Source organism: Podarcis gaigeae (assembly GCF_964106915.1).
Source record: "Podarcis gaigeae genome assembly, chromosome: 4".
Lineage (NCBI taxonomy): Eukaryota > Metazoa > Chordata > Lepidosauria > Squamata > Lacertidae > Podarcis > Podarcis gaigeae.
The window spans coordinates 106572634-106597989 of record NC_139677.1 but is presented as its reverse complement, the minus strand read 5'-3'; the positions used below and the strand labels follow the sequence as shown (position 1 = coordinate 106597989).

The following is a 25356-nucleotide window of genomic DNA, read 5'->3' as shown; positions in this document are numbered from 1 at the left end:
CATAACTGGAGACCTTGGGGCAGAATGCTGCAACATCATTGCTGACCAGAGTGGGGCCTTCTCAGCCTAGAACACCTGTGCTCTGGAATCCGCAATGGCTGCCAATTTGCTGCTGGGCCAAGTTCAAGCTTTTGATTCCTGCATTGCAGGGGGTTGGGCTAGATGACCCTGGGTACCCCTCCAACTCTGCAATTCTATGACTCTATGGAGGGGGGACCAGTTTGCCTTATCCTCTATGTGCCCAGTCAACTGCTACATGAAAGCTGTTCCTTATTTGTAAGAACCCTGTCATTTAGTGTGGCAGCATCTGAACTTTGAAACTCCCTTTCTCTTGACATCAGGCAAACATTTGGCACCTGCTAAACACATTTATGTTTATTATTTATTATTATTTATTTTAGGTAAATATTAAATTTATTAGTTTTCATAAAACATACAAGAAGGCTTGTGGAAGCATACTATAGCTATGGATTTATTGATCATGAATCAGGACAAAGAAACATGTCATCTCTCTCTCATGTCATCTCAGAGAGAACAGCAAAAAGCAAAAGCTATGCACAACGGACGTTCCCAGCATACTGTGCTGGAATGTAAACAGACATGTGACACGCAACAATTCCACACACCTGTTCCTTAAGGTGGAATGGAAATGTCAACAGGTACCACTGTAGTCTAGTTGTCAAAGCTGTCCAGCCAAACGGAGCTCCCAGCAAAGCAGAATTTTACCAGAGTTCCTAAATCAAGCTGGTAAATCCTAAATCCATCACTCAGACACCACACCTGCCACAGTCACACCTTGGTGCTTGATGGAAGTAGAGCCAAGGGGGCTTGTGGGGCGCCCATCTGGCCCAGTCATATTCAGGGGTGCTGAAAAGCCAGCCAGCTGCTCACACCACTGTCTGAGATGGGAGGCTTTCTAACACCACTGCCTTCTTAGCAAGTGTTGCCAAAGGAGCATAAAGGAGGCAAATCAGGATGTCAATTTGCAAGGGAAAAAAGCAGGCTCATCTTGCTCAGGAGGCAAGAAGATACTTATTTAGGGAAGCCAGAAGAGAGACAATAATGTTAGCCATAGAGGCGAACTCTTGAGATAGGGATGGAAAATGCTGCTTTTCTTTTTCGTGTGTATAATTTTTATTAAGTTTTCTATTTTACAATTTAAAATATTCATTAAACATCCTTAAAATGCCAGCAACTTCTCTTCTTCTCTTTCCATGTATTCAGTATTCCATTAATACATTCAGTATTCCATTAATACATCCATCAGGACTTGTTTACACTGTTGAATTTATCTTAACGCTGCCAACGTTTTCAAGCGTACACCGTTTCCTCCCATATATTCAGCAAACATTTTCCAATCTTCTTTAAATGTATGTTCTTCTTGTTCTCTTATTCTATATGTTAAATCAGCAAGCTGCACATATTCCATCAGTTTAAGTTGCCATTCTTCCTTAGTTGGGACCTCGCTTGTTTTCCATTTTTGAGCTAACATAACACAGGCTGCAGTAGTGGCATACATAAATAACCATTTTTTACACCTGGAAAACCCACTCTTTAGTTCTAAATCGGAACAAATAGCAATCTGCGGGAAATTGCCGCTTGCTCCAGTTGAGCACAAAAGTGTGATTTCTGCCAACAGGAAGCATCAGAACAAGAAGAAGGGTGGATTTGCCCCATGTTTTTGGCACAAAATCATACCAAACAGGAATAAATTCATCTGTTCTACATTGACACCTGAGCATTGACCTGCTCTCTCTTGGCCTTTCCTTGGCTGAATGTTTCCAGGGACTGGTCTGAAGGATCAGGAGGCCACATCCTTGCAGAAGCTAAGCAGGTCTGGATCTGCTCAACACCTCGATGGGTGATCACCAGGGAACTTGGGTTCTGTGTCGTAAGAAAGACAGGATCTAAACATACTGAAACAAAATCTAGTAACAAGCTGGAACTTGTGCAGAGGAGGGCAACCAAGAAGATCAAGGGTCTGGAAACAAGCCATATGAGAAACAGTTGAGAGAGCTGGGCAAGTTTAGCCTGAAGAAGGAAAGGAGAGGGAACTGGGAAAGGCAGAAAGGATACAAAAAACTCATGGAATATGCAGAAATAGCGAAACTTACCAGAAGAATGGAAATGGTTAATTGACTATTTACAGATAAATTGTAAACAGATAAAAACATTGGCAGGATTGTTGCAATAACCTGCAGTTTTAAAAGAGTATATATTTATGGTAGATAATTAAATGACCAAGTTAAAGGAATTTGGATGTGCAGAAGATATTTAAAAATAAATTTAAGGAACTGGCCGCATGCCCTGATCTGTACCAGGGCCCAAGAAAGCATTGCAAACAGAGTTGCAATTACGTGTTTCTTGAGGATAATTGAGCCCACTGAGGATAATTAAGTGCACTTACAGATTATTACTGTTATTATTACTTCACCATGTATCAATTGAGGGCCCTTGGAATGTAGGACAGGACTCTGCCCCAGGGAGCTCACATTCAGGTTTGACAGCGTGGGGAGAGAACAGCAGAGGGAGAGTTGGAAGCGGCAGGGGTAGGAAGACAGGGAGGTTCAACAAGGGCAGGGATTGGGAGCCCACTGCCTGCCAATGGGAAGCAGAGTCAGACCACATCCGGAAGACCTCAGGTTCGCCATCCCTGAGCAAGAGCTTCACTCAGAATATGGGCTTTGAAGCAGAAGAGGTGTACAAAAGGGGGCAGGAATGACGAAAGAATTGAAGACTTCTAAAGTGACCCAAAGTCATACAACCAGAAAAGCTGAGGCCAGAGGCGTTTCTCAGGAGAAAGATGATTCTGCGCACCTTGAAAGGTCACCTGAATCAGTCTGGGCTAATACACACAACCAAGTTTTATAGGCTTGAGAAAATTTAACAAACAGTTGCAGAATTCTGGGGACTTGAAGGTCTAGAACAGGGGTCTGCAACCTTTAAGACAAAAAGAGCCACTTGGACCCGTTTCCAAAAAAACAACAACAACTGGGAGCCGCAAAAACATTGCAACATTTAAAACAAATATAACACTGTATATATTGTTTCTTGCCTTAATGCTGTATATACAGGATCGTGCAGTCAGCTGTCAATCTCAAGAAAAAAGGACAAATAGCTAATTAAAATATTTAATTTACAACCAGGTAACCAGGTTAATGGGACTTTTGCTCCTGAACCTCAGTGCTCAGTGTCTGCACATCAGGGCTGTAAGACGTCACCTTCATTTTCACACAGGCTTGCAAGCTGTCATCTGTGAGGCGTGATCGGTGTTTGTTTTTAATATAGTTCATGTTGATGTTGGAGAAGACCTGCTCACATACATATGTGGAACCGAAGATCGACAGGACTCCAAATGCATACTTTTTCATGTTTATATAAGTGTTGGGGATGGCATTCCATGTTTCGAATACAAGTTTGTCCTGTTTGGGAAGGTTTTCAATATCACTCCATTTATGATTCTGAGCCAGAATGGCCTTCTGACGGGCAACATCCTCAAGAGTAGCGGTCAAGCATTTGAACTTGGACACCCATATATCTTTGTCGGCTATATCGGCCAGTTCCAGCTCAAGATCAGGTTGACTTACACCTGGAAATGCAGTCATATTCAATAGGGATGGATCGATCGCCAGGGGAGTGACAGGGAAGGATAATGTGTTTTTTTCCTCTCTGAACCCACAGAATCGTTTCCCAAACGAGCTTTGCATTGCGGTGATTGCAGACTTGAAATATTCCAAATTTATCGTATCATGACTTTGTTTGAACTCTCTCAAAGAGGGAAAGTGAGACAGTGTACCTCTCTGGAAATCTTTGACAAACACTGTCAACTTGCGCTCGAATGCCAAAACCTCCTCCAGCATGTGCAGGGCTGTGCCTCCTTTCCCCTGAAGGGTTGTATTTAGCGTGTTTAGATGGGCTGTCATGTCTACCATAAAATGTAATTTTTCCAGCCACTCTGGCTGTTCCAGCTCAGCAAAGGTAAGCTCTTTGCTGGCCAGGAAGGTTTTTACTTCTTCCAAACATGTGACAAAGCGTTTTAGCACCTCGCCTCTGGACAACCACCGGACCTTGTTGTGGAGCAGGAGGTCCGAATATGTGCTTTCCACCTCATCCAATAGCAAACGAAACTGGCGGTGGTTTAAACCCTTTGCCATTATCTTATTAACAATCTGAATGACCACATCCATCACTTTTGTGCATTCGGGGGGAAATGTTTGAGCACACAATGCCTCTTGGTGCAGGATGCAATGAAATGACAGCAGCGTTCTACCCAGTGCCTTCTGCAGTAGAGCCACAAAGCCCTTCTGTGCTCCTCTCATGCTCGGTGCCCCATCAGTAGCCACTGAGACCAGGTGGTTGGTGTTTATTTTTTTAGCACTTAAAAAGTCCAGGACAGCCTTACAGATATCCTCACCCCTTGTTTGGTCTTTTAGTGGTATCAGCTCAATCAGTTCTTCCTGTGGCCCAGAAGAGTTCACATATCGGCAGAACAGCGCTATTTGTTCAATATCACCTTTATCTTTGGACTCATCACAGGCGATGGAGTACGCCACAGCTGAATTAATGTCTTGAATTTGCTGTTTGCTAATGTTTTCTGCCATTTTTAGGGTTCTGTCTTTAACAGTCTTCGCAGACAGAGGCATGTCTTTGATTTTCTGCACAATTTCATTCTTGTTTTTGAAGTCCATGTATAGATGTTCCGAAACCTTAAGGAATGCTTCTTTTATATACTCTCCATCTGTGACCGGCTTCCCATGCTTGACTATTTCCTGAGCGGCTACAAAACTAGCATATGTTGTGGAATTTGCAGACTTCACCCAATTCTTGAAATTATTTTTGCTCCTATCAACCTTCCTCATAAGTTCTGCAACGGCTTTTCGTCTCTCATCTCCATCTGGATATTTTTCTGCAAAGGCCGCGTGTTTATTCTGGAAATGTCTTGCAATATTTGACTTTTTGTTGTTTGCAAATTTCTCACCACATATTAAGCATACTGGTAAACCAGTCTTGTCAGTAGAGAATGCAAATGATTCTGTCCATGTATCATTAAACATTCTGTTTTCTTCAGAAATTTTTCTTTTCTTGCCTTTATCCATGGCTGGCCTACCGGGGGTCCAAAACAGGGACGTAATTAGAAATCAGAGGGCTCCATAGCAAAATTTGCTATGCCCGATGTCAGGGAACTGACATCAGAGTGAGAGGCAAAGGGGAGGCTCCCAGATTCTGCAGGCAAAGGACCCAGCACCAGGGGGAGAAGCAGCTTGGTAGAGGGGGGAGGAAATCAGCGCAACACCAGGGATAAAGGGGGGCAGATGGGGGAAGCGGAGAGAGAGCTCCGGGATTCTTCTCTGTACATCAGTGAGTAGAACCCTCCACTAGCCACGCCCTCCCTGCGCAGAAGACTCCCGCGCAGTGAGAGGAGGAGGCGACTGGGAGTCAGACAGCTTCTATGCTGGAAGAGGTTTAAGAAATGCCCACAGACGGATTCTGCTAGCGACTGAGACAGCTACGCGGAGATGGGCTGTGCAGTCAGAACGGTTTTAAAAGGCAATTAAGCCTAGAGAGGCGGCAGTTTACGCACGAGTAACTCAGACCCATTACACATGCCCCAAAGTGTACCATAAATCATAATCAGTGCCTGATGTAAATAATAATTAATAATGAGGCATTCGTCATTATAAAAATACCTTTTTTGACACTTTTTATTATTTCTTTGTTTGACCCCTCAGAATTACTCCTCCTCATAGAAATAAACATTAAATTAACAAGTTACCTTTTTTTGAGTGTGTGTTCTTCACTCCCCTTCAAAACAGTGACCAGTGTATATGGCCCCTTTCAATGCAGCCTGCTTACAAAGGCGGGAAAGACCAGCAATAAGCTGTTGCATAACGTTCCCCAAGGAAAGCGTTAGCTATTCATAGAATCATAGAATCATAGAGTTGGAAGAGACCACAAGGGCCATCGAGTCCAACCCCCTGCCAAGCAGGAAACACCATCAGAGCACTCCTGAGATATGGTTGTCAAGCCTCTGCTTAAAGACCTCCAAAGAAGGAGACTCCACCACACTCCTTGGCAGCAATTCACCAAACTTTCACCAAACTTTCCCCTGCTTAAGTTTAAAAAGGGGCTTCAAGCAACTAAAAAGGGGCTTCAGGCAACTAACTCCACGTGGAATTCCACGCGACCGCGACTTGCTATGCCCAATAATCAATGCCACAAAATGCCACAGAAAATTAACCAGGGCCCCAGTAAACCATAAATCATAATCAGTGCCTGATGCAAATAATAATTAATAATGAGGGCCCAATGTCATCCTCGTCATTATAAAAATAATCCCTCTCTTCGCGCCGCCCAGCCTCCCAAGAAAAAACCCCCACCTCAAACAGTCACAAAGCACAAATTCCACGCGACCGCAACTTGCTATGCCCAATAATCAATGCCCCAAAATGCCATAGAAAATTAATCAGGGCCCCAGTGTACCATAAATCATAATCAGTGGCTGATGTAAATAATAATTAATAATGAGGCATTCGTCATTATAAAAATACCTTTTTATTATTCATTTGTTTGACCCCTCAGAATTACTCCTCCTCATAGAAATAAAATTAACAAGTTACCTTTTTTTGAGTGTGTGTTCTTCACTCCCCTTCAAAACAGTGACCAGTGTATACGGCCCCTTTCAATGCAGCCTGCTTTCCCCAAGGAAAGAACAATTCACCAAACTTCCCCCTGCTTAAGTTTAAAAAGGGGCTTCAGGCAACTAACTCCTCCGCCTCCTCCCCTCGCCTCCTCCCCTCGCCTCGCCTCCTCCCCTCGCCTCCACTCCTCGCCTCCTCCCCTCGCCTCCTCCCCTCGCCTCCACTCCTCGCCTCCTCCCCTCGCCTCCTCCCCTCGCCTCCTCCCCTCCCCTCGCCTCCACTCCTCGCCTCCACTCCTCGCCTCCTCCCCTCGCCTCCTCCCCTCGCCTCCACTCCTCGCCTCCTCCCCTCGCCTCCACCCCTCGCCTCCTCCCCTCGCCTCCACTCCTCGCCTCCTCCCCTCGCCTCCTCCCCTCGCCTCCTCCCCTCGCCTCCACTCCTCGCCTCCTCCCCTCGCCTCCTCCCCTCGCCTCCTCCCCTCGCCTCCTCCCCTCGCCTCCACTCCTCGCCTCCTCCCCTCGCCTCCTCCCCTCGCCTCCTCCCCTCGCCTCCTCCCCTCGCCTCCACTCCTCGCCTCCTCCCCTCGCCTCCTCCCCTCGCCTCCTCCCCTCGCCTCCACTCCTCGCCTCCTCCCCTCGCCTCCTCCCCTCGCCTCCACTCCTCGCCTCCTCCCCTCGCCTCCACTCCTCGCCTCCTCCCCTCGCCTCCTCCCCTCGCCTCCTCCCCTCACCTCCTCCCCTCGCCTCCACTCCTCGCCTCCTCCCCTCGCCTCCTCCCCTCGCCTCCACTCCTCGCCTCCTCCCCTCGCCTCCACCCCTCGCCTCCTCCCCTCGCCTCCTCCCCTCGCCTCCACTCCTCGCCTCCTCCCCTCGCCTCCACCCCTCGCCTCCTCCCCTCGCCTCCACTCCTCGCCTCCTCCCCTCGCCTCCTCCCCTCGCCTCCACTCCTCGCCTCCTCCCCTCGCCTCCTCCCCTCGCCTCCTCCCCTCGCCTCCGCCCCTCGCTTCCTCCCCTCGCCTCCTCCCCTCGCCTCCGCTCCTCGCCTCCTCCCCTCGCCTCCGCTCCTCGCCTCCTCCCATCGCCTCCTCCCCGGAGCCGCAGCAAAGGCTTTAAAGAGCCACATGCTGCTCTGGAGCCGCAGGTTGCCGACCCCCGGTCTAGAATGTCTGCTGAAAGTTCTCTTGGAAATTCCTAGTGCTCCCTCACAGAACTCCATTTCCCAAGGTTCCTTAAGACTGGGAATGAGAAAAGTCAGAGCCTTCTGGGTCAGGCCAAAGGAGACCCATCGAGTCCAGGATCCTGGACCCCAAGGGGCAAGCAGGATTGGACCCCCAGAGCCTCTCCCTTGACGCTGTTTCCTGCAAGTGGGATTCAGAAGCATCGCTGCCTCTGATGGTGGAGGGAGAGAAAAGCCAGCCAGACTAGGAGCCACTATAGCTTCTCCTCCATGAATCTGCCTAGTCCGTCTTTCAGGCCACCCAGGTTGACATCTGATGTCTTTCCACAGGGAGGGAGCCACTGCTAAGAAGGCCCTTTGCCTGGTACCCTGTAACTGAATCACCGGAGGAGGACCACCTCAGTGTCTGGGCTGAGCGATGGGGTTGGAGACGCTCCTTTGGGGCTGCCTTCAGATGTCTTCTAAAGCCTTTATACTTGCTTGTCTCCTTGGCACAGGCGTGGCATTACTCCATACCCTCCAGGATTTCTCAGGGGGAAATAGGCATGTCATCAGGAAAAGCAGGACATTCTTAGATCAAATCAGAAACCAGGTCGGCTTCTGTAAATCTGGGAGGAGGAGCTTTGGTGCAGGGTATAAAAGGCTCCAGCCCTGGAAGAAGCTCCAGCTCAGCCCAGAAGGTTTTCTCCAGCAGCCGAGAGAAGCTCCCAGCCCACAGCCAGCCATCATCACCGAGATGCAGATCATCATCGAAGTGGATGTGACCGTCATTGGTTCCGGAGAAGCCCTTGGCAAGTAAGTCCAGGGGTGGTCGCCTCTCTAAGCAGGTTGGGCAGGAGCTCCTCTTTCCACCTGGATAATAACCATCCATGCCTCTCCCTTTTTCCTTCCTTCCTTCCTTTGTTCCTTCTCTGCAGGCTGCTGGAGGAATATCGGGCACCCCTGGTGCCCGATATTCCTCCCTCTCATAAGGAACCCTCTCCAGCCTTCCCTCTCATTAGGATCCTCTCCAGCCCTCTTTGCACGAGGTCCAGGAGGCTTTTTCCGAGATGCGTGAATTGCTCTGCGACAAGCTCCACATGGACCCCCTCAACTTCAGGGTGAGGCTGCTCCCCCGCCCCAAGGAGCTGCCTGGTGGGGGGGGGACTGGGGGTGCCGTGTGTGTGTGTGTGTGTGAGTGAGTGCGTGTGTGTGTGTGTCACTCTGGGTGGCTCACAGGACATAAAACATTAGACATTAAAAATTTCCTGATACAGGGTTGCCTTCAGATTTCAGTTAGTTCTTTATTTCCTTGACATCTGGTGGGAGGGCATTCGACAGGGTGGGCGCCACAACCAAGAAGGCCCTCTGCCTGGTTCCCTGTAACCTCACCTCTCACAGTGAGGGAACCGCCAAAAGGGAGCTGGACCTCAGAGTCTGGGCTGAACAATGGGGGTGGAGACCCTCCTTTGGGTATACAGGGTTGAGGCCTTTTAGGGCTTTCAAGGTCAACACCAAAACTTTGAATTGTGCTCAGCGATCTTAGCAGCCACTGCCAGTCACCAGTCTAGCTGCCGCATTCTGGATTAGTTGCAGTTTCCGCGTCACCTTCAAAGGTAGCCCCACATGGGGGGCATTGCAGTAGTCCAAGCGGGCGATAACTAGAGCATGCACCTGTAGCAGGAACCCCCCCACCCCAATCATTCTGTTTGTATAAACTTCACACTCACACACTACATACGCCACATTTCTGTTATAAATTCATAGAAAATCAACCATACATCGGATTTGCACTGTTTCACTTTTATTTTACTCCATGAAGGGAAGACTACAAAATGGGGCAGGTTTGATACAGGGCAGCCATAATCCTTTCACTGTCTCAGCACATCCACAGGAGCTCTGCCCATGTCAACCCTGATGATCCCAGACAGAAGACAATCAAGATCACAAAGAACTTGCATATGGGAGCAGATTCAACATGGACTGAAACAAAGGACAATGATCAGATCTTCCCTCAGGGGGCAGGAAACTGTGGGGAGGGGGGAAGGAGGAACCAGCCAGGTGACAAGACACTCAGGTTACCACCAACCCCTTCTTTCTGTAATGTATGCATGATGTTTCTGGGGGTGGGCTAGACCTAGAGGAGGGGAATTTCAAAAGTTTTTATAAGACCTTGCACACTATTCTTCTGGGTCTTTCCTCTCTCCTGCAAGTGAGGGGAATACCCTGTTGCAACAGTTCAATAAAGGCCAAGCCTACAGGCTGCTGTTTTGCTCCAAGTTATCCTGGTTGGTGTCTTTGTTTTGTCCAAGGGAGCCCTCGGATTTTTCCTGTAACACACCACTCTGGTGAGACAGTCTGCGGGCAGGTAGGGTCTCATCCTGTGGACCAGATGGAGCTGGGAGACAGCTGCCCTGGAAACAGAAATGACCTGTGCCTCCATGGACAGCTATGAGTCCAAAGTGACTACCAGGCTGCGCACCTGGTCCTTCAGGGGCACAGTTGCCCCATTCAGGACCAGGGAGTCCCCCCCACACCCGCTTGCCCCCAGTCCACCCTAAACAGTGCTTCTGTCTTGTCAGGATTCAGTCTCAATCTGTTGAATCTGTTGTGGGATCTGTTGTGGGGAGAGGGTGTCCCACACATGGGCCCCCTGGCAGAAGGAGTCACCCTCTCTTTTCTCTTCCAGCTCCTGGGCGAGGTCCTCAGCACTCTCCTGCTAGCCCCCCCTTGGACAGGAATTCACCCCTGCTGGCCACCATGCCTTCCACAAGCTGGTCGGGGTGGTGGCTGATGCACTGGCCTGCCGGTCCCACTGAGACACCCCCAGGGAGAAGCGGCCGCCTCCTGCTGGTCTCCCCTTCCAGCCCCCATGTGACGCTTGACCCTCTAATAAATCCTCCCTCTGCATCTGACCTGGTTTCCTGTGTCTCCTTCTCTGGGACGGAGGGAGGGGACTGGCCTGGGCGTGGGGGGTAGAAACACCTCCTGTTAGTTGGGGGGCTGGGAAAGGGGGGGCTTCTCTGTTACTCAAGAGGAACCATTGAGCACCACTGGGGGGGGTTCAGGACTCTGTGGCACTTTGCCCCCCTCCCTGAAGCTGGAGTGCTTTTCGGAGCCAGGGACCCCTGCTGTTTCCCCAAATCCTTCATCCTCAAAGCTCCTGCCAGACTGACCCCCCCCCATGCCCCAATTCCCACCCCCGGTCATCTCCCCACCCAGTTCTGGCCAGTTGCCCTCTCTGTTCTTCCTACTGTGTAATGCCCCTCCCTGCCTCTTTCTAGATGGGTGTCGGGGACGGAGCTGCCTCTTAATCGGCAGAGAGAGGGAGGGAATTCATTTCGTTTTATCCATTTATTTTTTCATTAAATTTGTGGGTTCACAGGATGAAATTACAATATAAAAACACAAAACACATAATCAAATAAAAACAAAGACAACCCAATAAACACCCCCGCCTACATATTTCACACCCATAATAGCACCAAAAGAATTTACCACGTTCATTGGAACATCAAACAAAGCGATGCAAAATAAAATGCCAGGGGGGGCAGCGAACCCGGCAAGTCGCCCTTTGGTGGTCCCAGGCGGAGGTCTATGGGGGTATGGGGCAGGTCTCCCCTAATCTTCCGAGGGTATAGAATGGGCACTGTTGTGTATTGAGTCAAAGGATTTTATATCTGTATTATTATTGTCTGTATTTGCATTAGGGTAAAGTGACTGCCTTTTGGTTCCAGAGGGTACAGCTACTACTGGTTCATTTAAGCTGCTGTATTTGGATCCTCTGTCTTATTGGTTGCCTCCAAAAGGCAGGACTGTGATTGCCTGATATTGTTCCCTCCAAAATGTATCCTTTCCAGCTAGTTCCCTGTCCCTATAAATGTAGCTCTTCCCTCCTCAAGTTCCCTCCTTGTTGCTTTAATAAAGAAGTGTTACTAGAGAACTGTCTCCAGCATATTATGTCAAGAGAGCTGAAATCACAAACCCCACGTCACAACAACTGGCGACGAAGGTGGGATCCGGAATGCTGAGGAGCGGTTAAACGCAGCCCTGCCTCACAGTCCGGATTGTAGCTAAGAACAAGACTCACTGTCCATCTGAGAAGACGACCCTGCCCACAGGACAATGGAGAGTCCAAGGGTATTGGAGCCCTTCCAGCCATCAGAGCCCCACACGTGGGAAGACTACGTCGAACGCTTTGAGTTCTTCGCGGTGGCTCAAGGGATCACCGATGCCAGCAAAAGAAGGGCCACATTCCTGAGCTACTGTGGGCCTGAGACCTTCAAGCTGGCCAAGGCATTGCCTGCCCCAGCGAAGCTAAGTGAGACATCTCTCAAAGATATTCTTGCCTGCCTAACAAGCCATTTAGCGCCTACTGAGACCAAGATGGCCCGGCGGATGGAGTTTCATAAGAGGCAGCAGCTGCTGGGGAGTCTGTATCTGCCCTTTCTAGCTGAACTGCGGAAGCTCGCTCAGCACTGCGACTTCCAAGATCTGGAAGAGACTCTCCTGGATCGGTTTGTCGGTGGTCTGAGCAGCAAGAAAGCCAGAAGACGCATCGTGGCTAAAGAAGAGGTTACCCTTGCTTCAGCCTTGAAGGAGGCCACCGCCACGGAGAATTATGAAAGAGAGGAGCTTGATGCCAGTCGCAGGGTCCCTAAGCCACAGATAGAAGTTGCGCATGCCATGGACGAGCTAGAGGCTACTCCGAGCCAGAGCCCAGTCCGTGGGGTCGAGTCAGTGCATCAGGCCTGCACAGTGCACAAAGATCACCGAGGCAGGTGCCCTGGTTGTGGCGGAAACCATGAGCGGAAGAGTTGTCGTTTCCGGGATGCTATGTGCCGGACGTGTGGAAAGACAGGTCACATCGCCAGGGTCTGTAGATCGGCGGCGTTGGGAGCGACAGGAGCACCTAGACTGGAGCATCGCAGATCGCCCACAGCGAACCATGTTCTAAAGGACTGCCACTACGTAACGGAGATCAACGGGAGGGTCGTGCAGTTTCCAGCGCAAGGCAAGGCACACGTCAAGGTGAAGATTGAGGGTCAGCTGTGCGACATGGAGATGGACTCCGGATCTGGATTCACTATCGTGTCGGACCAGACCGCGAGGACATTCTTCCCCAGGGGTAAGTTGCCCCCTCTGGAGCCCTTCCCGGCAACTTTGCAGTCATACTCAGCGGGCCGCATCCATGTCATGGGAATGTGTGCCGTGAGAGTACAGTTCCGGGACTAACAGGCGGTACTCAAACTGGTGATTGCGAAGGGCAGTCGCCCCAGTCTCCTGGGCACTGACTGGTTTCCCGCCCTGGGACTGAGTATATCAGGGCTTAATTCAATCCAAACCTGCCCTGAGATGAGCGAGGCATTATGCAAAGAATTTGCTGGTCTTTTTAATGGAAAACTGGGTTGTTATAAAGGGCCCCCAGTTGACTTCGAATTGGACCCTAGGGTGGCCCCAATCCGACTCAAACCAAGGTGAGTGCCATTTGCACTGCAACCCAAGATCGAAGTAGAGCTGGATAAATTGGTCAAGCAGGGAGTTCTCTCACCCGTGGACTCCGCTAAGTGGGAGACTCCAATCGTCACGCCTCTTAAAGCAAATGGGGAAGTCAGGTTCTGTGCTGATTACAAATGTACTATCAATAAGGCACTCGGGAAACTCATACCCCATTCCAGTCGTATCACACCTGTTGGCTAAACTGGCTGGGGGCAAGGTGTTCGCCAAACTTGACCTGGCACAAGCTTACCAACAGCTGCCAGTAACCCCACAATCAGCGGAAGCACAGACTATTGTCACACATAAAGGGGCGTTCAGAGTTAACAGATTACAATTTGGAGTTTGTGTGGCCCCAGGGATTTTTCAAGGGCTCATGGAACGCCTGTTAAGAGGTCTGCCGGGGGTCTTGCCATTTTTTGATGACGTTTTGATTGCTGGAAAAGACCCACAGGAACTGGTTGCGCGTGTCCGTGCAGTGTTGCTCAAGTTCAAGGAGGTGGGGTTGCAACTAAAAAAGGAAAAATGCAGTTTTGGGGTGCCAACTGTGGAATTCTTGGGGTTTAAAATTGATGCATCAGGCATCCACCCCACAGATGCTAAGGTTAAGGCCATCATCGAGGCACCACGACCACAGAACAAGACGGAGTTGCAGTCATTCCTGGGACTTATTAACTTTTATCATTCGTTCTTACCCCAGAAAGCTTCGGTAGCTGAACCATTACATAGACTGTTGCAGAAAAAGAATGTGTGGCGATGGGGGCAGGAGCAGCAGAAGGCTTTTGACTCCTTGCGAGGAAGGCTGAGTAGCAAGAGCGTCCTTGCTCATTATGATGAATCGAAGCCGCTGGTCCTGGCATGTGATGCCTCTCAATACGGCCTGGGGGCGGTGCTGAGTCATAGGGAACCGGATGGGTTGGAAAAGCCCATCTCTTTCTATTCCCGTACGTTGTCGCCCACGGAGCGCAACTATGCTCAAATTGACAAAGAGGCGCTTGCAATTGTGGCAGGAATCAAAAAGTTCCATGATTATGTGTACGGTCGTCATTTCTCCATTGAAACGGACCACAAACCACTGTTGGGGTTGTTCAACCCGAACAAACAAACGCCACAAATTCTCTCCCCCAGAATGTTGCGTTGGTCTATATTCCTGAACGGGTTCCAGTACACCTTGACCCATGTGCCGGGGAAACGGTTGTGCCACGCTGATGCGCTGAGTCGATTGCCCCTTCCTAGCGGGAGCAATGAGGATCCTGCTCCAGCGGAGCACATAATGATGCTGGAAACACTTCCGGGGGCTCCTGTGACGGCTACTGATATTGCTGAGAAAACGAGGAAAGATGCTGTTCTCTCCCGTGTGCTCACTTGGGTGGGGAGGGGGTGGCCAGGTGGTCCGCATGAGGACAAATTCAGGCCTTATGCGACAAGGCAGCACGAGTTGTCCATGCATAAGGGTTGTCTCCTGTGGGGAGATAGGGTGATCATCCCAGCACCACTGAGAAACAGGGTTCTTGAGACGCTTCACATGGGACACCCGGGAATGGTCAGGATGAAGTCGCTAGCCCGATGTTATGTGTGGTGGCCTGGAATGGACCAGAACATAGAACAATGGGTACGAACATGCAAGGCATGCCAAGAGGTGCGGCCAGAAGTGGCCAGAGCACCAGTTCACTGGTGGGAGCAGTCCAGATCTCCCTGGAGCCGGCTGCACTTAGATTTTGCTGGGCCATTCCAGGGGAAGGTCTTTTTGGTTATCGTTGATGCATATTCCAAATGGTTAGAAGTGGCGATGGTCCCTAGCATGGCATCAGCTGCCGTAATCAAGGTGTTGAGGCAGCTGTTTGCAACCCACGGGTTACCTGAGACCATTGTATCAGATAATGGGGCAGCTTTTGTATCCCAAGAATTCAGGGCATTCTTGGCTGATAACTTCATAAGAGGGGTCACATCTGTGCCCTTTCACCCATCCTCCAATGGGCAGGCGGAGCGCATGGTACGAAGAGCCAAAGAATCCATTGCGCGCTTAATGGAGGGTTATTCTAAAGCAGCAATGCTGCAGCAAGCAAAGGCTCTAGCAGCTCAGTCTGCTGCTTGTGGCTGGAAAGCCAAACAGGAAGTATGTGACTGTTGCCATGAAAACGAAGGGGCAGTCCATTCTCCTTATTGAGCACAGGATGTGAGCTCAGGATGTGTCATATGACCTGTACAGGATGTACGTGGGTGGAGTTTTGGAGTTTCTCTCTGTTTGTTGAAGAGAGCAGACATCTTTTACTGTATGACTGCTAAAGACAGGAATAAAAGCATGTAGTTACATTTCTGTCTGTGTCTGATTCCCCTCCCTGGGGATATGCAGGGAGCAGGGAGGAGGAGAAGCAGTTGGTGTGTTTTTCTCACAGCCTGAGGAAAATCGCCGGAACGGACCTCGTATGTTTTTCCTGCCGGGAGTAGCCGGAGGGAGGTCTAAGGAATTCAGCCGGTGCCTGGACTGATAGGCACATACCTCTGACCGGGCTAGAATTCCAACAGGGTAACTGGTCAGCTCGCATCGCGCGAATGTTATTTTTGCAGCATGCAACGCCGTGTACTGTGACGGGCAAGTCGCCAGCTGAGCTGCTCTTGGGTAGAAGATTGGTAACGGTGTTGGATTATGTCCACCCGGATAAAATGCCAAACCGTAATTCAAGAGCAAACCCCCAGGCTGAGACTGACACAACAAGGTATTTCGCCCCTGAAGATCTGGTCTGGGTGAGGAACTATTCACGAGGTTCGCGGTGGGTGGCTGGTGTGGTCACCCGGGCTAGTGGACCTGTGTCCTATTATGTGACCTTGGAAAATGGACAAGTTTGGAAGAGACATATAGATCAGCTGAGGCGCCGTGCGCTCAGCAGGGAGGAGTCTGATAATTCATCCCTGGCTAACGACGCAGAGCTGCAAGACCAGAGTGAAAATGGCCCAGAGGTGCAATCACCAGGGGCTTCAGCAAATGAACCAGGGTCTGCTAGTCCTCTGGATGACGAGGTACAGGTAGGGGACCCTGAGATGTCTGGGACTCCTTCTGTTCCTGACGAAACCCCTATAGCAGCCCCCCTACCACAGGTGACACTCAATCCAGAACCGGCAACACCTGTTGTCAGGAGATCAAGTAGAAGTTGTGGGACCCCACAGTACCTGAGAGATTACGTCTGCTGTGCTCACTGGGGGGGAGGGGTGTTGTGTATTGAGTCAAAGGATTTTATATCTGTATTATTATTGTCTGTATTTGCATTAGGGTAAAGTAACTGCCTTTTGGTTCCAGATGGTACAGCTACTATTGGTTCATTTAAGCTGCTGTATTTGGATCCTCTGTCTTATTGGTTTCCTCCAAAAGGCAGGACTGTGATTGCCTGATATTGTTCCCTCCAAAATGTATCCTTTCCAGCTAGTTCCCTGTCCCTATAAATGTAGCTATTCTGTGCTGGTCCCGGGGGTAAGGTAACGTGGGCGTAAGCAGAGTCCACACGAAGAGGGGCGAGGTCCGAGGCGGAGAGCCGGGCGGGGAACAGGAACGCTGGAACAGGAGGCCGAGCAGGGAACAGGAGTACCGGATGGTCAGGAACAGGAGGCCGGGCAGGGAACAGGAGCACCGGATGGTCAGGAACAGGAGGCCGAGCAGGGATCAGGAACACAGGAAGGTCCGAAGCCAACAACGACGTTGCTCCCGCAACCTGGGACCGGGCTGACTGGGCTTTTATCCTCTTCTAAGGCCGGGGGCCTTAAGGCGAGCACTCCTCCTGGGAGCAACCAGTTCCCTTCGCCTCTCTGCCCTAAGCCTCTGCAGATCAGGAGAGGCCGAAGGGTTACTGGGCCCTGGAGGAGGCTCACCTGACGCCACTGAGTCCTCAAGCCCCTCTGGGGCCAGAAGGGTTTCACCTGGGGCCAGCTCCTGGTGCTCTGCCACAGGTGCAGGCTCTTCAGCATCTAGGCCTTGCCCCAGTTCAGCCGGCCCTGGAGGCGGGGACTCCTGTGCAGGCTGGGATTCCTCTGGTTCATCCTCTGAATCGGAATCCCAGGCCATCACATCTTCCCTCCTCAAGTCTCAGTCTTGTTGCTTTAATAAAGAAGTGTTACTAGAGAACTGTCTCCAGCATATTATGTCAAGAGAGCTGAAATCACAAACTCCACGTCACAACAGGCACGACCGGCGCTCGTCCGTTAATTTATTTGGGGGGGTTTGTGAGCCGGGATGGATATCCCTGTCTCCCAGACGAAGCAGAGGCGAGGTTCTCCCCCCGTCCCAGGCTTGGAAGCAGCCCCTCCCCCTGTGGCTTTTGTCCTTCTGACTGCCAGCCAGGTGTCCTCGGGCGCAGAGCAAGCGCCTTCCTGGCGCCCTCAGGCCATTTGCTGGCCCAAAAAGCTGCCTGGCTCCTTCAGCAAAGGATTTCAGACTGTCCCAGAACAGCCCTGGCCAACTCCCGTGGGGAGGGCGGGGAACAGCTTTGAATGGGGACACAATTGGCAAGCGAAGAGCCACACGCCCCCTTCAAAGGGATCCTGATTTCTGCTGCAGGAGAAGAGCATCTCTTTGGAAAGAGGCTGATTTCTGCTTTTCTTGAACAGGGCAAGGAGGGGAGGGAATCTTTTAAGTTATGGGGCTTTTTCGGGATCTGCGTCATCTCCCTTCCCCTGAAGCAAGGAATGCAAAGATTTTGGGAAGAGAGACTTTAAATTTGCCTCTTTGCGATGGATTAATTTTAGAAGTCAGGACTTTGCCTGAAAGAAGTTGGAGAGCAACAACCTCGAGGGACTTTTGAGGGATTTTGACACCCCCCCCCCCTTAGGACTTCCTCCTGAGAAATAAAAGCAGTAAAGAAGAAAAGAGGGGTGACAACTGGATCGACTGTCTGCTAAGCAGGAAGATTTATGAGTTTACGGGGGAGGAAGGAGAGGAGACCAGGATTTTGTGGAGATTACTACATCAGCCCACCTTCTTGGAGCCTGAAGGTGGAAACAAGAGCAGCGAAAGGGACAGAAGGGACCACATTGTGCAGCATCTTGACGGCTTCTGAGACGCAAAAGAAGAGAAATGGATTGTGCATATTTCTTAATGAGCTGGTTGTATGTAAAATTAAATTTGGTGGCATGTGAAGGGTGGGTGGCGCTGGGAGATTGGCAGTGTTACAGGAGGGGATGTATATTATATATTTATACAAAACACCTCTAGGGGTTTCATGTTCACCCTCTGCAGACCGCGCTAGTGGTGCTGAGTTGCTGGTTATGGGGGCTTGAGGTCGGACAGCCGTGTCCAAGGCCAGGTAAGGGAGGAAGGTGTGAATGTTGTCTGGGAGGAAGTAGGGCCCAAGAAAGCATTGCAGAGTTTCAATCGCTTGGCTCTTGAGGATAATTGAGCCCATTGAGGATAATTAAGTGCACTTTCAGATTATTATTATTATTATTGGTTTAACAATTGAGGGGTCTTGGAGTGTAGGACAGGACTCTGCCCCAGGGAGCTTACATTCAGGTTTCACAGCATGGGGAGAGAAAAGCAGGGGGAGAGTCGGAAGCGACAGGCCCCTGCAGCAGTTTATTTTCTCTGGTAAAATTCCAAAACAAGCAAACTTCAAACCTAAGAAAACGTCAACAACTGTGGTCGGCCATCACGCATGTTCACTTCATCAACCTGAAGGTGGAAATAAGAGCAGCGAAAGGGACAGGACGGACCACATTGTGTAGCATCTTGACGGCTTCTGAGACTTTCAGACAGAAAAGAAGAGAAATGGATTGCGCATATTTCTTAATGAGCTGGTTGTATGCAAAATTGAGGATTAAATTTGGTGAAATGTGAAGGGTGGGTGGCGCTAGAAGATTGGCAGTGTTAGGGAGGAGTGTATATTATATATTTATACAAAAAAAAAAACCCTAGGTGTTTCATCTTCTGTCAGGAGCTCATTCTACACTAGAGTAGGACCCTGGTAGAGACACATGCCTGACTGGCATGTTCCCTCCCTCCTGGTCGATCGTTCGGGAGCTTCAAAAGCTTTCTTCAGCCCAAACATCACAGTGACCGATGCCAACTGACAATCGGCACACTTAGGGCTTTGCAGAGTCTTCGCAGCTTGTGTAACAGAGCTCAGCAACTCAGCATTTTGGCTAATCTACTTTATTTACATATAAACAGACAGGGAGCACTGCACCATGGCTCCCTCTCTCTCTAGCATCAGACAGCAAAGAGAAAAAGAACAATAGTCCCACTTCATGGAACACAGTATCACAAACATCCTGTCTCCGTCACTTCCCACTCTGTGGAGTCAAAACATACACCGTCATGTGATAGACAAAAATCCCATGACTGCAATCATGGAGCGGGAATTCAAACAGTCCACGCTAGTGAGGCTGAGTTGTTGGTTACTGGGGCCAGAGGTCAAACAGCCATGTTCAAGGCAAAATAAAACCTAAAGTAGGTATTCAAAGCAACGTAATTAAAAGGGAACTAAAATATTGCTACGTGCCACCCCAGTCTCCAAGCGGTGCTTGACTCCAAGGGTTTCTGCTCTGCTGTGTTTTATTGACCTCCCTTAGGAATGTTTCGTTAAAGATAATTGTTTAAGATCATTGTTTTGCTAAATGTCCTCTGTATACTTGCCATTCCTTTGCAATGTTTTCTTCTAAAATATTGTTTTGAGTTTCGGGTGGGTGGCTTAGCCCGTGTGATGCTGGAGAGAGTCCCTTCTAATTCCCATGTTTCCTGTGTGGGTATGATTAGTTTATTACAAGTTCAGCCATTATTTATCAAAGGAATCTTCTGTCCATGGTTTGTAAGCCAAACCAGGGAGGCTTGAATTTCTGCCAAAACCCCAAGTTTATGGAGGTGGAATAAAACTGGACGAAAGTGTGTAAAAAAAAATAACGATAATCCGTTGCTGAAGGAGCCAGGCAGCTTTCTGGGCCAGCGAATGGCCTGAGGGCGCAAGGAAGGCGCTTGCTCTGCGCCCGAGGACATCTGGCTGGCAGTTAGAAGGACAAAAGCAACAGGGGGAGCGGCTGCTTCCAAGCCTGGGACTGGGGGGGGGGACCAAGACCTTGTGGGGTGCAGTGCTATGAGCCCCTCCAGCCCCAGGGAGCTCACATTCTCTGCCCCAGGGAGCTCACATTCAGGTTTGACAGCGTGGGGAGAGAAAAGCAGAGGGCGAGTTGGAGCGGCAAAGGTAGGAAGACAGGGAGGTTAAACAAGGGCAGGGATTGGGAGCCCACTGCCTGTCTTTTTGGGGTTTGTGAGCCGGGATGGAAATCGCTGTCTCCCAGACGAAGCAGAGGCGAGGTTCTCCCAGGCTTGGAAGCAGCCGCTCCCCCTGTGGCTTTTCTCCTTCTGACTGCCAGCCAGGTGTCCTCGGGCGCAGAGCAAGCGCCTTCCTGGCGCCCTCAGGCCATTTGCTGGCCCAGAAAGCTGCCTGGCTCCTTCAGCAAAGGATTTCAACCCTCGCTGGGTCCAGGAATGAGAAGGGACTTGCTCCAGCATCCTACTGGCTAAGCCACCCACCCCAAACTCAAAACAATATTTCAGAATAAGATATTACATTCACAGCAGCAGAAGAAGACCTTTCCGTGGACCTTGGGCACAGGGGCTACCAGGCTCCTTTAAGCCAGCCCATGGCACACTGTCAAATGCCACATGGGGGGAAAGGAGGACCCCATCCCTGGCCCCCCAATGTGCTTTTTTCAAGGCGAGATCACATTCCAAAATCGCCTGAGAGCAGGGGGCCCCAAACGACTGCCAAGCTCACACAGGGAAAAATGAGATGTCCCGTTTGTTCTGGCACAGTTGAGGGGATATGCTCTGAGCCACTGAGTGCCTGTGACTGGGGGAGGGGAGAGCAAAGCACGGGAGGGGGAGGGGGGCTGGGGTCTTCCGTTGGACATCTAGTTAGCCCAGCTCTCCTCGTTTTTTTTGTTTTTTTAAAATAATATTTTATTAGGTTTTAACAAGAAAAAAGGTTACAGAACCAATAAAAAAGAAAATTAAACATCAGAAAAATACAAAAACCAAAAATTCAACAAAAAGACAAGAAAAAATAAAAATAAAAATCCCTCCTTTCAATTTCTACCATTCTTTTACTTACTTTCCTGACTTCCTCTCACCTCCCTCTTTGTATTCCAATTATAGATTTATTCAGCAAATTCATACCCTCCTATCTTACTCTTAATTATGTATCCCCATATAATATTACTTCATCTTTTCATTTATAATCAAACCATTCTTGCAAATTCTTATTTCACCTTATTACTCAAACCACTTCATTTTTACTTTAATTTCATTAATTTTATCTTTTAACCTTTCTGCTAAAGCCAATTACTTCTTTTCCAACATCTCTTAAAATTTCATTAGTGTTACACTAATTCCATAAATACAGATTCATTACAAAAAAACATTTCTCATTCTAAGTTTATCCAACGTCCTTTTTCCTGGTTCCGGGTAATGTCAGTCCTTATGTCATTATATCCTCCTCAGTCAGGTGTCCTAATATCTGAGGCTCTCAGGTCACTTCCAAGCCCCTCCTGCGGGTTTTCTTGTTTCTGTTTGTGGTTGCACACCTCCTTGTTCCCTGTTGGGTTCTTTCGCACTTTCTTCTCTTTCTCTTTGGGGGGCCAATCACCGGGGAGTTCCATATAGTAGTATTCTTCATTTCCTTTTGTCCAATTGTCCCATTCCCCGGTGTTGCACTCCCCAGTGTTTAGTTTATAATCCCAAGAGTAGTTGTTCCAAAAAAGGTCTTCCACTTGTTTCACAATCCCACCGGAGATAGGGATTTTCTTAAGTCCAGAATTCAACCAGTGTCCTCCGAGTTCCATCTCCCAATGTTGCAACTTTTGATCGTGTAGGACTTGAAGTCTCAGTGTCTTTTGAGATGCATTCACAACCTCCTCCATCTTTCTCTGCCCTTGCACTTGCCCTGTTAAGCCAGTTTCCTGGGTAGATTGTTGTACAGTTCCTATAGCTGCATTTCCCGTTGGCAACTCTTTGCAGACTACAGCTGTTATATAGTCCATCTTTTGATTCATCAAAGACACTTTCTCATCCAGCTGTAGCAGCACATCATGTATTTTGTCTAGGGCAGATAAGACTTTCTCTCTAGTCATTTCTGTCAAGGTCAGGGAGCTGGTCCCACGGTCTGATTTTCCCAGTTACTATGTTCTCTTTATAAGTTGAAACAGACACACTGGTAGGCTTCCTCTAGGGGGTGTAGTTACTTTTTGACATCCATTTTTAAAATGTATCCAACAAGGAAGGAAGAAAATGTTACTTTCGAGTTTCAGATATTTTGTTTCCTTTCAATATAAAATAGACAGGCAGAAGGCAGCGTTGGAATTATTTTCCCTTTTCCAATTCTTTCTGACAGTTTTTCCACATTCAAATTGCAAACATCACCGACAGTTTCTTTCCTGTCATTCCGTCCCCAGGTTAAGGACAATGGAGACTTATTTTCTTAACTCACTCTCTGCAGGATTGGAAAGTCAAATTCTTTCCCCCTTTTCCTCCTGCTGTCTAGGGGGATTTGGTGGTTAAAAATGCAGGAATTTTCAAGCTTTCAATTTAACCGGCTTTTAGCTTATAAAATCTTTGCTTTAATCTTTATACAAGGAACAGGAGGCGGACTTCCTGTTTGCGCCTTCCGGTCTCGGGTCAAATTCAAAGATATATTTTTGATCCAAAAGCTTCAATTGTCCTACTCACGGGTTGTTGTTTAAAATCCGAATTGTCACAGGAAAAAGGACAGCGCTCTCCGACATCAGCTGTGCAGCTTCGCTCCGCAGAAGTAGCGATGACTCTCAGCACCGCGCCAACCCCCGTCTCACTCCGGAGCCCTTTGTGGGGTTCCTTTGCCAAACGGGGGGGCACAAACGGTGCCCACCGAGTCCCACGTCCGCAGGCTTCTTCCGCCTGCAGTTTTCAAAGGGTCCCCGCTTCGCTGCAGCGGTAGGACCCGATTTCCGCGGAGCTGTCTCCCTCTAGCTCAGAGGGAATCCGCCATTGTCGGAGGCGCTGCCTCCGGAAGTCCTCCTCATTTGTTTATTTCCTTCATTCACATGTATTTATAAAAACATTTCATATTTATTTATAAAAATATTTGTACACCACTGTGTCATACAAAAGTATATCCAAGAGATTTACATCACTAAATAATACCTGTTTAATCTTTGAAAAAGTGAACAGACATCGATTAAACATTAGCAAAATGATGCGTTCTTAATTGCCTGCACAGTCCGGGAGGAATAGAAATGTTTTCAGCAGGCAACTAAAGCTTTGCATGGAAGGCGCCCCCTGAATCTCCAGTGGCAGAGAGCTCCACTTGCCTGAGGACACAACAGGTTCAGTTTCTCTCTGTCGTCAAACGAGTCTCGCCAACAACCAGTGTTTGCTCCTGCAGACTGAGTTATGCTCCTTTAATTCCAATGCTCGCTTGGCGAAAGTATATTTTTGCTGTGTCAGAATCACTGCTGCTTGGGTGATCTGCAGCAGAGTCATTTTCACCTCCTCCTGAGCAACAGGTCGGCCTCTTGCAGCGGAGCTATCAGGGGGAGCCAGGCCTGACTCAGCAGGAGGCTGGGGAGATTTGCAAAGTAGTGAAAAGAAGGGGCTGCAGGATCAGGACCCGAAGCAGGGACCGTGCACCACAGCCTTCCAGAAAGGGATGCCTGAGCAGCTCCTGTTCCAGCCCTGTGAAGAAAGCAAGGGGAGCTCTGAGTGGAGAGAAGAGGCAGCTACAAGGCGCCATGATATGACTGCATCTTCATCATCATCATCATCATCATTATCATCATCATCCAAATTGGTAGGCCACCCTATACCCGCAGGTCTCAGGCAGTTCACAGGATAAAATCACAATGTAAAAACACGAAATGCCAATTGAAAACAGAAGCAGCCCAATATGTGCCATGGACTTGGGGAGTGTTGAAGGAGAGGCAGCTGTCGTCGGGTGCAGGATAAAGGGCCAAGGAGACTTGTGCTTGAACCCCGCCAAAAAGCTCGCCTCTTTTTTGGCCTGGCCACCTCCCAGGGTCTTTGTGGGGATTAAATGGGACAAGAAGACCCATATCCCAAACTCCTTCGCAGATTATTGGACACAACGAGGATCGATAAACGAGAGGCTACTCCTAGTTCTAAGCATGACATTCAAGGAAGGCCCTTCAAGCGTCCCTATTCCCCAGTTTCTGATTTGATCCCGGAATGTCCTACTTTCACTTAGGATATCCCTGTTTTCATCAGGGAAATGGTGGAGGGTATGGAGTCATGCAACCCCCGAGCCAAGGAAATAAGTAACTATACGACCTTTAGAAGACATCTGAAGGCAGCCCAGGGAAGGGAAGTTTGTGAATGTTTTATTGTGTTTTTGTATATGTTGGAAGCCGCCGAGAGTGGCTGCGGCAACCCAGTCAGATGGGCAGGGCATGAATTATATTCTCTTAGGGAATAGGATGTCCCTATTTCCACCAGACGGAGAGGGATGTCAGGGCAGCCGGCACTTTGATGCAACAGCCACGTGGCATCCATTAAGAGGGACCGCTGCCCAGTCGACTGTTTCAGCCCACTCCCCAGCCTGGTGCCAACGCCACGCAGCCCACAGTGTTTGCGCAACACACAAGTTACGACAGCCGTCCTTGGACTGAGTCGCACGTGATGAGTTACTAGCAGAGCAGGTTGGCTTTGCAAGAGCCAAGAGATCCAGAAACTTAATCGTAGACCTGTAAGGGACTCCAGGGGTCATCTAGTCCAGCCCTCTGCAACACTGGAATCTCAGCTGAAGCATTCCTGGCAGTTGGCTATCCAAACTATGCTTCAAAACCTCCAAGGAAGGAGAGTCCACCTCCGCTTGCGGGAGTCTGTTGCACTGCTGAACTGTTCTTACTGTCAGAGAGCTTTTCCGAATGATCAGCCGGAATCTCACTTCTTGCAGCTTGAAGCCTTTGGTTCGAGTCCTGCCCTCCAGAGCAGGAGAAAACAAGCACACTTCCTCCTCCATGGGACAACCCTTGAGATATTTGAAGATGGCTCTCATATCTCCTCTCAGTCTCCTCTTCTCCAGGCTTAACATAC

General features: G+C 49.4%; 1 protein-coding gene and 2 long non-coding RNA genes across 3 annotated transcripts in view; 1 reads left to right on the top strand and 2 right to left on the bottom strand.

Moving 5' to 3' along the window:
• Positions 1 to 25356, bottom strand: part of LOC310843361 (uncharacterized protein) — a 172562-nt gene that overhangs the window by 3284 nt on the left and 143922 nt on the right. The window lies entirely within an intron of this gene.
• LOC310843926 lies at positions 4979 to 5854 on the bottom strand. The gene is made up of 2 exons (XR_014563789.1): positions 5774 to 5854; positions 4979 to 5103 (listed from the first exon to the last, which is right to left on the bottom strand). It is a non-coding gene; the product is annotated as an uncharacterized lncRNA (long non-coding RNA).
• LOC310844027 lies at positions 8759 to 10708 on the top strand. Its single transcript, XR_014563895.1, has 2 exons — positions 8759 to 8914; positions 10483 to 10708. It is a non-coding gene; the product is annotated as an uncharacterized lncRNA (long non-coding RNA).